This window comes from Palaemon carinicauda, chromosome 44 (genome assembly GCF_036898095.1).
Source record: "Palaemon carinicauda isolate YSFRI2023 chromosome 44, ASM3689809v2, whole genome shotgun sequence".
Lineage (NCBI taxonomy): Eukaryota > Metazoa > Arthropoda > Malacostraca > Decapoda > Palaemonidae > Palaemon > Palaemon carinicauda.
In genome coordinates, this window is record NC_090768.1 from 47414187 (window position 1) to 47431434 (window position 17248).

At 34.6% G+C, this 17248-nt stretch overlaps 1 long non-coding RNA gene across 1 annotated transcript; it reads right to left on the reverse strand.

The window, feature by feature from the left end:
* Positions 1–6135: 6135 nt before the first annotated feature.
* LOC137634578 (uncharacterized) lies at positions 6136–14213 on the reverse strand. The gene is made up of 3 exons (XR_011042535.1): positions 14174–14213; positions 7211–7303; positions 6136–6438 (listed from the first exon to the last, which is right to left on the reverse strand). It is a non-coding gene; the product is annotated as an uncharacterized lncRNA (long non-coding RNA).
* Between the last annotated feature and the right edge of the window lie 3035 nt (positions 14214–17248).

The following is a 17248-nucleotide window of genomic DNA, read 5'->3' on the forward strand; positions in this document are numbered from 1 at the left end:
GTCCTGTAGAGAGTGGGGTTCCCCTGCTGTATGGGACCGAAAAAGCAGCCATCAAAGTAAGTAAGTAAAATTACTTAGCTGTCGTCTATGGTTGAAATACAGTCAAACGCTTCGAGTGTGTTCTTTCCACGGAGGACGAAAAATGACTTTGACACTGAAACTGTCCCCGTTTTTAAAAAAGGACCTTTATGCTGTCAGAAGTCATGGTTACATGCATTGCAACTTATTGCCATGACATGACGTCGCCTAGAAAGAAAAGAAAGGGTTACATATACGGTTTCAAGTCTCAAGTATGTCATGGCAAGCTCCGTCCGTCATCCTGATCCCATTTTCCTCGCGGAGTTAATACGTGATATGCATAAATCGGTCCGAAAGACCAATCCTGAGGGATTTTTGAGTAAAACGTGTAAGAATAGAGAGAGAGAAAAAAACCAAAACCCCTCTGCTTCACGACACACATATTGGCCTCCTGACTTAACTTCCATTGTCTTCCGGTTAACCTTTTGGTGAATTTTCAGTTGGTTTGAAAACATCAGAAAGGGTCCACAAGGCTACGATATTTTTTTCAGTATAAACTTCAAGTTAAGTGCGCTGTGATTTAACAGTAATCATCAATACACAAACATACACGCGTCCACATCCGGTTTTGGTTGAGGTGATCAAATTGAAACTGGTGTTGCTTGAAAAGAGAGAGAGAGAGAGAGAGAGAGAGAGAGAGAGAGAGATTTTGTTTTAATCAATATATTGCGCCCATTGGCGTCAGACATTTGAGTACATGGCAACAGTAATATTGTTTAGATCTACATTGTAATTAAGTTATGCCAAAAGAATAACAAATAAAGCATAGACAGACATTTAAGTACATATTAAAAATAATATTGTTACGTACATATTAAAAATTATATTGTTCATTTCTATAATTTAAAGAGAGAGAGAGAGAGAGAGAGAGAGAGAGAGAGAGAGAGAGAGTGTTCTAAGATTATCGTGGTACTGTATACGTGTCATGAATATGCAATATTCGTAAGATAAAGAGAGTTCCCACGAGATTAGTGAGGGGAGCCAGCCTCTTGGTGCCCCAAAATATGAATTTGTTGATTGTGCCCACGACCCTGTACAAATTCTCATGGTGACCCCCGTGACCACATCACGATGTCTCCCTTTTGGCTTCTGGCACTTCAAAACTATTGGGTTCTCGGTAAAATTGGTTTTCATAATCTGTTTATATAAATCATTTTGGTTGAAGCTAACAATACAAGTATACGCACGCACACACACACAAATATATTTATTATGAATAGACAATGTCTTGGTGGTGTTCAATATTCTCTCTCTCTCTCTCTCTCTCTCTCTCTCTCTCTATATATATATATATATATATATACACATCCTGCTAGTATCAAGAAACACAACTATACTTCTTTTGTGAATACCAAATCCAATTTCGTAATGCATAGGAAATTATTGCCACTTCTTAAACTGAGGGAAATTTGAGGTATGAATAATTCAAACCAGATTTGTGATTTTCAAAGAACGGTTAGACTGTTTTCAAAATATTCGTCAACACTAAAAGAATTTTCTCGCAAGTAGGGGGCCAGCATATTTATACACTCTCAGCTACTGGCCGTAATCGACAGTACTTCTCTATTTCCCCATATTTCCTGGATATGTCTTCCCCCCAAATCCTCGAAATCCCCCAGAACTGAATATATATATATATATATATATATATAAAAACATATGCACAGCCCACACATATATACATACATATATATATATATATATATATAAATATATATATATATATATATAATATATACAGTATATATATACGTACATATATAATATATATATATATATATATATTTACATATATGTGTATATATATATATAATCAATAATGATTCTTTTTAAATTATTTAGCAAATTGTTACTTGTAAAAGCACGCCTTGAGTCACCCGGATGCTACAATTTCCTGCGTCATCATTTTCTCCAAGGAAGGTCTCTTCCAGTGACTAAACTAACCACAAATATGCAGACTTACTCATAACAAGAGAGAGAGAGAGAGAGAGAGAGAGAGAGAGAGAGAGAGAGAACCGGTATGTATTGGTAGAATTCAAAAGTAATGTAAAATAACAAATGCAGGTGAAAATTATAGCATGCCCCGATTAAAAAGATTCCACCAAGGTTAAATAATCACACATTCAGCGAAAAGGAAGGAAAACTTTACTTGTTACTAGTTTTACTTATTTTGGGTTTAAATCCAACCCTCCACTGAAGTCGAGTGAACTACTTCTCGGGCGGGTCCATATCAATCATCTAACGAAACATTTTCATTATAACTTATACAATTCTTTGATTGTAGCATCTTCCAAATCATATGATCTTGTGAAAAGTAATGTCTTTAGTTTCTTCTTAAATTCAATTGCTCCCTTTAGGTCCTTCATTTCAGTTGGCAGTTTATTATAATGTCTAGGCGCACAGTAGCTAAAAGCCCTTTAGTAACCTTTCTTTTTGCAGAGAAAAGAGTAAAGGAAATATACCATTTCTGAGGCATTCTAAAGAGTTATTTTTTCCAGTTAAGTTCTTATTACTGTGTTTGGACTATATCTATTTAAAAAAATTTGCCCATAAATATACACATTTGTGACGACTTCCGAGTTTAAAATTTCCAACCAGTTATAAACAACAATGTCATATGAGATACTATTGCACCTAAAGACAGATCTAATACAGCAACGTTTAGGAAATATCCAACTTAACTTTTCGGTTGACTGGTTTCCTTCACCACGTTCTCATAAGGAAAAAAATGCATTTTGACACTGAGAGTTCGGTTTATGGCATAAAACACCATAACCGCTAATACAGGCGAAGTAGAAGGCAGCAGCCATGGAAATAGGAAATAACCTCGACGCAGTGAGTGATTGCAGAGAACGTTTCCACTTCCGTGTTATCGTCTCACCTCTCAAGAACGTCCCATATATGCACACACACACAAATGAGTCCCTAACACGCCTCCTTCAATTAGGTTACACGCCAAAAGAGTAGGCTACATCAATAAAATAAATCATCGGTATGCGTTGCTGACGTCTTTTGGTGGGTGGGAGAATCACGTTGTCTTTGCACGTAAATTTATCATTCATTTCTGCTTTTGACAGAAATAAAAATCATACCAAATATTAATTTTTATTCAATTTCTTACAAATCGATGATTGTAATTTTTCTATTCGAATATACTTGATCCACATTGGTAGATTCAAGTTTGAAAAAATTCGTACAAAATTTCTAAATACTGCAAATTCTTTGAAAGCTTTATTCTTAATTTATTTTTTTATTCGAATATACTTGATTCACATTTATGACGTACATTCAAGTTTGGAAAAATTCGTACAAAATTTCTAAATACTGCAAATTCTTTGAAGGCTTTATTCTTATGAACAAAGACAAAGGCAGAAATGACTGATGACAGTAAACATATTTCTTGACTTTCTCTCTGTTTCAAGGTCCCAAAAACAGAAACACGCTACGCAACTTTGCACAAATAATTGCAGAATTCATGCTCAGTCTGGCTACGAGACACAAGGACAGTAAAACAAGCTAGGCATTATTAAGAGGGAGCCGACTACTCGCTTTATAATGCGTGAATGTTTGCTATAACGAGAACTTTTGGCCCGCCGACTCAGAAACATCTGTTTGTTGATGCATAATATCTTTGAGAATGGACAATCTGACCTTTTTATTTGATTAGATTGTTCTGAATTTGATGCAAAGTCTTTTTTTTTTTTTTGACAGTATAAATATGGTTAAACCAAGGATGTTTCTCCGTTTGGTTTTCTCTCGATCGATATAAATTGTAAAAGGATCCTCGTTACATTTGGCCAATCAAATCAATCTTCCATATCTTTTTCTTTTTCAGATTACTGTTCCATTTTCGGCATGATATTTTTATTACCATCTGGTATATTAAAAATATAGTCTATCCATATTCTGCTTTATCACTCTATATCGGAAAACCGAATTTACCATATATGTACATTGACGCCCTCTCACTAATGCTTCTACTGCTTTTATTTTAAGATGAAAACCCATGGCACACAAAACCTCCAGTAACATAGAGTTGTTTAAGAGTAGCGTCTTAGTACTGACCACCATTGTCAAGCGTTTGGATTTGCTGTTGGAAGCAACTTTGATTCCACTTATGACTATTTACCCCGAGGCAGACATGCATTTCAAGGATGGGTTTCTTCTTATGGCACCTATAACTAACATGGCCTTACTGATCTTTAGTCTCTACCTCATTATGTTGGTCATTATTTAAGCATCTCTTCATAATTTGACTGGGGACCTCCTTTTCTTAAACAACCTTACTCCCTGCCATGAGTGTTTCCTATCCTCCCTTGCTGGTACCCTCTAGTAACCTGAATGAAATTATGATTAAGTGTCCCCGATCCACCCCTAACCAATGTGGGTGATGACACACTCCATGTTTGTGTCACTACTGTGACAGAACAAATTATTCATCACCCACCACATTTCCATAATTGCCATAGCCTTGAGACAAATACTCCAAATATTTATCTTTAATACTTCTAGTCTTCCTGGCTTCTCATAAAGGAATGTTCTATTTGGGTCACACCTACAGTTTCTTCTCTGAAACTTCCACCTGTGTTTTGCCCTATCAATTTCCTACTCCCCAACCCCCAACGGCTTACACTCCTCCATGGTTTAAGCACTTCAGAAATAATAGCTACGCGAGATTTTTTGTCTAGATTTCCATGGAAAAGTTATTGCTTCCGTTCTTAAATTCCCGAAAATGCAAAGCTCTGTGAATAAGCTAATTGAATTTGTGCATAAGGTACCGTTTCCTCTTTTACATCTTCTGCTAATCCGTGGTTTGATTAATTCTCTTCTTTGACAATTAAGAAAGATTAAAATTGTATAAATTCATATAAACACGTCAAAATTAGTCCAAAAATAAACACAGAGCAATATATATATATATATATACATATATATATATATACATATATATATATATATATATACATATATAAATATATATATATATATATATACACACACACATATATATACACACACATATATATATATATATATACATATATATATAACAGCTGATAATTATATATATATATATATATGTGTGTGTGTGTGTGTGTGTAGTCAGGACTTAATCTTATATTTCATATTTTTATTTTCCCCGTGATTCTTCTGCATATATAATTGTGTGTACTACACCAGAGGAAATAAAAGGACTCAATCTATCTATTTTTTCTACTAATTTTAATTTTTAATATAAATTTGTACGATTTTTACTATATCTTAATGTTATGTATATGCTTCATATAGTAGTCATGGAAAATGTGATAAGGAAAATCAAGAACATTGTGGAATAATAAGAGGATTTTAGGGAAATCTGCTTTCCATGTCCATATTACGTTATATATATATATATATATATATATACACAAATGGATGGCTGCTTGGTTTAGTGAAGTTCCTCCTTAAACTTCCAAAGAAAACAATACTGGCCTGAATTTATAGAAAACAATATTGTTGCACATACTATTACACTTTAAAGAATGTATACTTATAACCTGCGAAACACACACACACACACACGCACACACACACACACACATATATATATATATATATATATAGGTATATATATGTGTATGTATTTCTTTTTTTCAGAGAAAATACTCGTCACTGTCCTATGTTTCAGCTGATCATAAAAGGTTTTTCAGTGGTAGGGAACTTCCAGTCTCAGCTTTTTTGCACATTTAAATAAACCTCGCAACTGGTGTTGCTTGGAGAGAGAGAGAGAGAGAGAGAGAGAGAGAGAGAGAGAGAGATTTCTGTTAACCAATTGGGAGACAAATACATTACAACTGAATGAAGCGTTTTGCTACTGAGTGATAAAGAAAGGGACCATCTTATTTGCAGCATTTACTTAATAAATTGGATATTGGCCGTAGCCTTGTTAAATGTAATCGTTAGTTTAGCAACAAATTAACTCGACAGCCAGTTACCAATATGATGAAATAGAGTTTGTTAGTCGAACCACTAGATTACAAGTTACCATCATACATACCAATCATCTGGGAGGACTTACCCAGAGTATAATACATTAAAGGGAAAGAATAAAATAAGTAATGTTAAATCAACTGTCCAGGTGCTAACTGTTCAATGGTGTTCAATCCGATGTCATCGGTGAGCTTTGCACACTCGGGAGCCCATACACTGATAGAAAGATAATCTCCATGCGATATCATTACCAAGAACTTACCTTGAAGTTAAAAATAATCTAACATCCCAATTCCAAAGGAAACTAGTCCCATCCTAGAATGATACCCACAGGGAAACAGCAAGGTCTCATAAAATACGCGTCAGTTACCGAGATCCTGTACCCAGAGGCTGGAAAGAGGAACTTGTGAATGGCTGTGATCTCATTAGATGATAAGAGGAAATGGCGGTAAGCAAGAACAGAATGCAGATACTTAAGGCCCCTACACACGATCAATTTTTTCGTCAATTAATTGATATAAATTTATTGGCGTCAATGAATTGATGGAGAAATTGACCGTGTGTAGGGGACATTAATATCAATTTAATTGAAACAATTTCATTGAATCAATTCATTGAGAGATCAAAGATCCTTTGATATTTATTGATGGGTCTTCAATAAAATTGATCATGTGGGCTTTGGAGTGTCCAGAGCACTATTCCTAGAGCCACAGATGCTTTCATCTCGAAGTTATGAATCAAACTGAAAACTGAAGTAAAATCATTGACCGTGTGTAGGCACAGTGATTTCCTCAATTTCATTGTTGTCAATAAATTGATATCAATTAATTGACGAAACAATTGATCGTGTGTAGGGGCCTTTATATGACAAGGAAGATCTTTAACTTGCTGTCTGCAGGAAATGATAAAAAATCTCAATTCAGACTGTCTTTAATTCTTTAACCCATACTTATTTCTCCTTGAAGATACCATGTATTAAACTCTTCAAATCTCCACATACATGAAAAAAAATGTACTACAGTGACACTGGTAGATGTCTATCAATATACTAAGCACATAATGTGAGTATGATGACATGCAAGAGCATTTAAGCATGTATGCAGATAGATTTATGTTGGGGGCTGCATGCATGTGTACAAACATAAGTACATCGTATACTTACCGCGTACGGATAATAAACATCTGCACAACATAACTCACAACTCGTCGTATTTATGCTGCGTTTGACAAACAGACTAGACGTTTAAGTACATACCTGAAAGTAGAAAAAAGAAGTTATATTAATAACAATTATCAGAAAAATTTAAAAACAAAGCATGAAAATATTGTAATCGATAACAAATATTTTTTCTCCATGAAATAAATAACAGATTTGTGGAATAAAATTCCTCTATCCTATTGAAATGGGACAAAACTATTAGCATTACACAACATACAGCTAAATCTATAGTATTGAGTAGCTCACTGGAAAACACACTGTTCTTAACAGTTCCACGTGTTCTTCGGTCTTCTCAAAGCTCTATAGGGCGAAGAAAATCAAGATATACTCTTTATGGACTTTAATAAAATGCAGTTCAGCATCAAGATTATGAAATTCAATGATGTTGGTGGGATGTATGATATGTTGAATTTCAACAAGAAATATCTAGAATGCTAAATTTGAAAGAATGGGGGGGGGGGGACAAAATATTGGAGGTAAACCTGCCAACACTGCAATATAACTCCGGAATTACAATTTTTTTTACACAATTTAACCACTTTTACAATCTTATCTATCCTTTCATCTCTTCACTCTAACACAAATTTCACTTTTAACACTTCCTCCGCCATTAATATAGCACAAGGTTTTCATTATGATTCATGAGTTTTAATTTTCTTGGAACATCCTCACTTCTTTCACACAAGAGGAAAAAAGGATTCTGCATTCGCCTCAAACATTCCTACCTTGAGTTCCAGACACCCGCCGAATCTCTTTCCAGTTGATTTCAAACATTATGCTACATTTTCGCTTCTCTTTTATGAATCGCAGAGTCTGCAAACACATATTATATATGTGTATATATATATATATATATATATATATATATATATATATATATATATATATATATATATATATATATATATATATATATATGTGTGTGTGTTTGTGTGTGTGTAAGTATAATGTTTATGTTGTTGATTGTCACTTCGATTTCTTTGCAGGCAACAAATTATTAACATAAAATGAAAGTAATTATGACTTACTTGAATAAATGAGAATCACAAGTGATACTGATAAACTGTCACTCTATTTAAATATTATATCAACAATAACAACATCAAATGCAGTTGATTCTAGTCCACTGCAGGATTAAGGCCACAGACCAGTTCTCAGTCATGCCTGGGCTTTGGCCAGTTTTCATCGCCACGTTATGCAACAAAGTGGCTTCATTGAATATCTTTAGCAAATCAGAAAGTAGTCGTTATCAGTACCATTCATTAGGACCAATGACATTTCTTTATTCATAAGTTTCTTTTAATGTTATGAGGCCTGGTCGTGATTGCAGAAGTATTTACTGTACATGCTGTGAACAAAACATTTATAAAACACACACACATACTGTATATATATATATATATATATATATATATATATATATATATATATATATATATATATATATATATATATATATACAGTATATATATATATATATATATATATATATATATATATATATATATATATATATATAATATGAAAAAGCCTTTTTAGTGTGCACCGGCCAATTTCGTGGAGAATCCTGCATTATTATGAAATTCCTCTTAAATATGTAAATTTTATTAATTCTGTTCATGAGCATCGTCCGTGCAAAGTTAAAGTTAGTGGAGTCCTATCAAATGAATTTCCAGTGAACAGTGGAGTACTTACTCCAAGGAAATATGTTGCCGCCTATGTTGTTTATTCTCCTCATGGATTTTGTAATGCGTAGAACAGTTGTAGATGGTGGAGAAGGATTGGACTGAATTGGAAATTGGAAATAGGAAATTAGCTGACCTAGCGTATGCCGACTGATGCTGTCCATATTAGCAGAACACCACAGGATTTGCAATGCTTGCTCACCAGAAAGCATGAAATATCACACGAGATTGGGCTCAAAATAAATAGAATAAGGACAGAGATGATGAGAACGGAATACGCAACGGAAGATGAAATATCATTGAAAGGAGAAGGGATTAATTGCATATAAACTACAATTAAACTAATTCACAATTTCACCACCGAGTTACAACCACAATAGCCTACCCCTCCTTCTCCATTTCATCCCCGCTTCGGTTTGTTTGGCATTAGAATGCATATTATACATCGCAATTTTCATCAATGTTGACTTTTATTAATTCCACGTTTTTAGTAGATTCTGGTATTCAAAGAAAGTTTATCATAGCATAATTTTCTTATGCTTAGTGTAATTCATCCCAATTTGTGTTCAAATATGAGAAAAGTTAACAAACTATGCAGCGTGCGTCTAAAAACAAGTTCCTGTCGTTGACTTCGGCGGGTTTTGTTACTAAATTTCGACGTACCGTCACGATACTTTATGATATATTTATTCGTTAACATTATTTATTGATAAAACCTATATCTGAGGGAGATATTTAGGTTGGTAAATAAGTTTCGATTCTCATTACTTGGTAATTATTTGAAAACAATGATTGTATTCTGACAAAAATACTTCCGACCAATCGGCTATTAGGAAACTTTCCGAGCTAAAAGTACAACCCCGCGAGTCTGTTCAAATTTGCCTCACTAAAAATCATTGCCTATAGTACAACATACAAGATGGTACAGTCTGGGAAGACCAGAACGTAAAGAACGGTCAGAATTATGAAAAACCATAACCAACATGCACAAAAAACTAAGTGAAATACGGTGCCAAAGACTACCCTTCAGTCAATAAATAGGAAAAATCAAATAATTTTCACAGGATAGAGTGATCACTGAAAATCTTAAAATACTTTCTCAATAATCCAATTACGTGCAATTGAGGAGGAAACAGAGCGGAAGCGTTTCTCAAATGTAAATTTGTGATCAAGAACCACTCTTCGACTTTTAAATAGGTATTATATTACTTAAGATGCATTGTCAATGCTCTGGATGTTGAGGAGCACTGTCCTGTACCTATTCAAAATCATACTTTCAGTTTTTTTAGGGTTCAACTTCATAATCCATAATTTGTACCATGTACTAATTTCGGCTAGATCTCTATTAAGGGATCCAGCAACCAAAGGCCTATATTCAGAGACTGAATTGATGCAAAGAGTAGCATCATCTGCAAATGCAAAAGGGCCGATCATACAAACTTCCTGACCGTAATCAAATGATTCCTGTACAGCACTGGAAATTGTAAGAAGGGCATAACAAGGCATTTGCAAAAGTCAAACTGTAAACTAAGGAATAGATGATTACCTTCAGCATATCAATTTATATGTTTGCCAAAACATACTAAATAAATCTAAATAACATAGGAAGTTACGGAAATATGACCGTAATCTAACGGGTTAGAGATACCATAAAAACATTTAATTAAAGGAGTGACATTACTAATTCCCAACAAGTGTATAAAGAAAATTATTATGAGATAACACATCTGCTGTCTTCATATAAAAAAAAATGCCATTTGGGTCTACACCTCCATAAGTGTTTTAATTTCACCGTACCGAAAAGCTGAACAAATTATGTTAGCTTCTGAAAAACAGGAATGAGGAAGATCAAGTTTCTCATTACTTTGCTTACTATTAAACATATTCGCCCACAGGAGTTGCCTTTTCCTTTGGACAGCGAGTGGCAGAGTGATATGATTTAAGCAAAGGAGTAACTGTTAAGTCTACACTAAGAAGAGCAGATTTGAGGGTACCCCCCCCCCCCCTTCATGTTCCTATGTTGTATCTGAAAGTATCTTTTATGGTCAATATGTACTTTTCAATTGAAACATAAACTCTGAACAACAGTTCTTAGCTGAGTATAGTTATTCCAAGTCAAATCTGACCTGTTACTTTTCAAAAGTTGTTAAGTCTCCCACTTCTCAAAAAAAGTTTGTCTAAAATCATTACTGAACGAGGGTTTGTTCTTCATTCGTTTTTTTCCAGACACAAGAAGGGATATACTATCAATGTTGACCACATTCTTATTTAAGAGAACAGGCTCAACACCTATGAACAATTTTACTGAGCATGTCTTCTAGAAGGATACTGACATTGAATCAATGTTTTCTATCACTGGTTAGCTCCATAGGCACTGTACTATGCCCTTCCACTGTCTTGGGTTACAGTTCACTTGCCTATTATTCTGTGTTTCTTTTTTTCCATCTCTTGTTCACTTTTAAAACGGAGAGTGGGGAAGGATTAATGTGTCAAAAATGCCCTGTGGTTTACCTAGAAGTTGCCTTTTCCAAATCTTTTTCTTCATCTTTGATATTTATTTTCCAAACATCACAAGTACCCCCTTCTCTGTATATTTTCATATTCATATTGATGCTGTTATAATTTTATTATTATTCTTTGATAATTTTTCTTTACCTGTACTATGCAGCTTTCCCTATAGGGGTCACAGATCTTGTAGTAATCTGCTTGTCCAACTAGGGCTGCAACTTGGTTCTCATAATTAATAATAATAATAATCATAGTTCGATTATGATCCCACAATTTTTATGACTGATGCCAAAACTTTGCCTTTCAGGAAGGCTAACAAAACTAAATTTTATAGAAAATGGCATGTGCTTGAATTTTTGCAAGCATGTGCCATTGTATTGTAGATAGTTATAAAGCCTGTTCAAGTTTCTATTCTCCCCATGAGAGTCAGAATAATGACCTTGAATAACACCAAGGAAGCTATAGGCCATGGCATGGGACTACAGCCGGAATGGTTGACACTGGGTGTTTCACTGTTAAAGATGGTGTTGAAATCTGGCTTAATTGATTTATAATATGCAGCGGCAAGTTCTTGTCAGTTGCAGGAGACTTGCGCTTCCTGTTATGCAAAATCCAGTGCCTAGTTTATCAGGTTATTCTGGTAAGTGTTTCCATAGTTCTTCATGGCTTTCATAACATTCATCAGGTGCTTGATATGACTTTTGATCGCAATTGATGCAGTTGTGAAATTTTAAGTATATACGTGAGAAATCCAGATTATTGGTATAATCCAAAATACATGGAATGTCAACTAGAGAATTTAAATTGGTTTATTAAGTATGTCCCATTAATAGATTGGTTGAAGAAATGCATACCAGCTTAAAGGACAACAATGATCATGGTGAATTATTCTAATTTTGTTCTGTCCACCGTTGAATTACCACCAGAAAAGTAACCTCACCCATCACACACAGTTCTCTCTTTCCCACTTGAGATAATCACCCAACATCCAAGGAGTGGAATCAATTTACTGGTCCATCATAATACTTCTGTAGTGGTCATCAATCCCACCCAAAAATGCCCACGCGTACTTGTCTAGCTTCTTAAAACTTTCTCTTTTTAATATAAAACGCGTTTAGTTCTTTAGTCTTGATACATAATAAAGGGATTTTGACGAAGGAAAAATCTATTTCTGGGGAGAGACCTGTGGCGGCCAGTGAAAAGAGTCCTTCTTATATATCTTTTCTGATAAAACCTTCCAATTATACCAGAGAAAGATAAAAGCATGGAATGCTGAGGTTACAACCCTCGCGCGAGCACCTTTTGGGTGTCGTGTATAAAGCAAAGGCGCGTGAAAACCACTATTCACAGGTTGTCTTCCATTTAGTTAATTCCTTCGTCAAAGGGATGGGCCGATATAAAGGCCCTAGCCAACCACCAGCGCCACACCACCCACGCCATGATGCGAGCGCCATCTGAACAACATCCTTCTTTTTGGACTGATAGAATAGTGTGTAATTTGTGGTGCTCTCGATCTTTTTTAACATTCATGGATTTACTTCGTCATGTCCGAAGCTCCATCTTCACACATTCCAATGTTAAGTACCATAGTTTGTTTTGACAGCTTTTTATAATACCGGGCTTTTATTTATTAATTTTGGAGATGTTCTCCAATGGAAAAAATAATTCTAACCATTATCTAGTTACAAATAGTAATCCAAGTAAGGATAAAAAATGAAACAGGTATTAAGTTGCCAAGAAACAAAAGGCTATCATATAGTCTTCGTTTCATCCATGGTTTAAAGGTCGCATGTGAAAGGCAGAAGCAAAGGACAGGACAATGTCCTAGAGACTGACTATTTATACATATTAATCAGTGCCCAAGTCCCCCCTCCATCAGAGTACCATCCTCAATAAATAATTTAGAATTAATCTTTAAGAATTGACTTAACTTGAAACTTCCAATCATTCAAAACCCCCCCAAAAAAGATAAGTCTTAAAACTTGCTTCTTTTATATACAAAATAAAAACAGGGAAATAACTGGAAACCCTACACTGAAGTAAGCAAAACTATAAATACATTTCATCTAAAAAGAAATACATTTTATCTAAAAATCTTCCAGAAAGCCAATGAATCACTACTAAAACGGTCACTACTGGTGGTTAAATTTATGGAAACCCACTTGAGTAGGTTTGCAGTACTATAGCGCTACAATCCTGAAACCCCGTTAGTAAGGCAATCCAAAGGTTAAAAGATCCTATTATAACATAGGTCAAACGAGGATAGGTTCCTAGCTACATAAAAAACAATAAATAATCAATATTAAAAGAACTTCTTAATATTATTAAAATGTTGGTCAGCAGTGCCTATTATATAATTACATAAAGAACAAAACATATTAAGAAAATAAATTACATAATAAAAACAAAAAAAGAGCTTTGACATAGACAAATTGTATGGTCATTATGTACATGAATCATATCAAAGCCCTCCACCAGCTTTAGAAAACTAGCGCAATCACAATAATTGCAGAATAATATCTACATTACTAAAAACTAATTTAGAGAGAGAGAGAGAGAGAGAGAGAGAGAGAGAGAGAGAGAGAGAGAGAGAGAGAGAGAGAGAGAGAGAGAGGTCATATTATGACCAAACAGATGTTAAAATGAAAAGAGAAGAGGAAATAATTGCACAGTCACCAATGCTCCCTTACCCCCACCAACAGAGAGCACTTACGCATGTACATTGGCAACTGCTGCAATGTTGTACATACCCTGTAATGAAGCAAAAACAGAATCTATTAACAAATGAAATGGCAAAATTAATGTAAAAAATGAAATAAGATAGGGATTGGAGGGAAAATGAATAAAGTAAATGACAGCAATATCAGTCCCTACATCTACACTTCAGGGAACATTCCCACGTCATTAACAAAAATATGTATCATTCCAAACTTAATGTTATTTACACTTTAGTATGGGATGGGAATAAAAGAAAACATTAATGGTTTATGTATGAGCTTATGCATTGAAAGTGCAAGTGTAACACTGGCAAAATATTGGAAAAGATAAGCATAACAGGGGTCAAAGAATGGAGAAAAAAAAAACAAAAAAAAAGTTATCTTGTAATATATGTTTACTGCACAGGTCATAGATTTCTAAGTCAATTTGCAAAACTATCAAGCATCACACTACGTATTTCTTTTAAAACTAAATTAAATTTAATCAACCACCAGAAACAAATAGTTGAAGGATAAAAACCGTCTTAAAAATTTACACTCATGGTTACAATTCATTATTCTTAATATGAAAATCACCCTGTAAATAATTTTCATTCATTTCTTTTATTAACTGGAATTGTGAATTCTAAAACAGAAGAAGTATCTCTATTGAAAATAATAGAGCAAACATTTATGGTACAATATAGTACTGTGTCTGAATGAGCGACCCTTCAGTCGTGAAAACTTGTATAAGTCAAGCATTTCACAGTAAAGTAAATAGAAGAGTGAACTTTCATTGTTATCCATTTTCTGTTAAAGCAGATAGAAGAGGGAATATTTAGTTACGTAAAAATCTTCAGGCCGGACATATCATAGTGTACTCAATAGAAGAGCAAAACATTTGCCAAGTAGTCAATACAACGAAACCCTGGAGAAGTCATTCCTATTTACTTTCCGGATCTGAATGTTTCTCTACTGTCCGTCTGAAAGGGGAAAAAATGACCAAACTGACAATTGAAGAAGGAACTTCGTTGTTGAAATACAGTAATAAGCACAAGACTAAAAGCAAGTCTCAATCATTACAGTTAGGATTTATTTGTTTGGAATTGGATTTTTATGGAATTTGGGCCTTGTAGTCCAGCACTGGGACTGGAGAGGTCATTCAGCACTGAAGTACAACTGGGGAAACCCTTACAGTAGCACCTTTATGCAAAAGATGAGAGGTTAGAAAGAAAAATGGAGGAAAGGACGATCGAACTGAAGTAAAGGGCCAAAAGCGGGAGCAGCCATGCCCAAAGATACATAGCAAAATTAAGAAATGCCTAAAATGCACCAAACGTTATCATGCTGAATCAGTTGTTTTGGTTTTCTTATGAAATAAATTTCTTTTGCAAACTGAAAATAGTTTTATCGGAAAAACCGTGATATATTTAACAAACCACCCTCATATACGATGAAACATATATTCTTATTCTCATTATTATTATTATCATTATTATTATTATCATTACTAGCTGAGCTTTAACCCTGGTTGGAAAACAAGATGCTATTAGCCCAAGTGATCCAACAAGGAAAATATCTTAGTGAGGAAATAAGGAAACTTAGAATAGTGAGCTTGAGTGTACCCTCAAGCAAGAGAGTTCCAACCCAAGACAGTGGAAACCATGTTACAGAGGCTATGGCACTTCCCAAGACTAGAGAACAATAGTTTGATTTTGGAGTGTCCTTCTCCAAGAAGAAGCTCTTCTACCCTTAAGAAGTGGAAAGTAGCCATTGAACAGTTAAAATGCAGTTGTTAACCTGTTGAGTGAAGAAGCAGGGATCCAATGTAGTACTATCTGGTCAGTCAAAGGACCCAGTAACTATATTGCCGAATCATTTTTCATTATAATTAGAATTGGACCACCATTGCAATCAACATCTAAATGACCAATCGATGCCTTCTTCACTGTCATGTGACTTTTTTTTTTCAGCCAACCAACCACCTTCATTGAACACAGACTTTATCTTCATCTTTATTCAGTTATTGTGAAGCCCTTTTTCAGTAAGATGTATCTGTGGCCCAATAGCAACATTCCTATTATGTGGCAGTTTCCCTTGGTTTCAAACACAAAGAAGTTACTGCTAAGTTGCTTTACAATCTTGAATTGTGTTAAGTGGCCTAACTATAGTAGTTACTTCACGTTGAAGGAAAAAACATCGCGTTTGGAGGAGCCACACGAAAACTTTGTATTTCAACGGCCAATAAATGGCACTGGTTGTTCCTACCGTTTCTGACAATAGCAATATTTTTAAAGGCAAACTTTGGGCCATGGAAAATAGTCCCTTTCACTAACCACTTCCTCTAAAAAAATTGGCAATTTTTAAGGAAATTTTAAAGAAGTGTGCATGAATGATTCACTGCATTCTCAGCAACAACACTTAGAATTTCCTTCATAATTAGCTATAATTTCATAGATTACAGAGTACAAATTCAGTTTACATCCCTTGCGTTGCATAAGTAGTGCATTAAGATTTCTGCATTAAAAGACATGTTAAGTGGAATACAATAGTGTAGGATTGACTGGGGGTGGGGTGAAAGAAGCCCACTTCAGAATATAGTCGAAAGTGGTTTATCTTTTGGGTCAGGGAAAGTTTCCATCATATAAATGATCTAATGTTTATCAATCAGACTGGAAATCGGAGCTGACTGAAAGTCTCAGTTGCACGATGAACTCTGATAGAGTAAGCAGACTAACATTTCAAGTTCATTAACGGCAATTAAGGAGTGTATTTCACAGCCAAGCAAAAACTTTGAATAATCAACACTATGAAGTATGGATGTCTGCTCTCCTAAACTTAATGTGAGAAAAATATTCTCAGAATTTGCAAAGCTTCAATACTCTAAATTATATTTTGAGATTGGGGTGGGAACCTGTTAAAGATTGAACCCGTAAACAAAATTCCGTAACACAAGGAATTCCATGATCTGCAACAAATGTCTAAATCACGATGATTACCTACGGTAAAGCAGAAGTGAACAACTGTAGTCATACTTAAGCCATCTTACTACCTTATTAGCTAGTAACTGAAGATTTCTTTCAATTACAGCT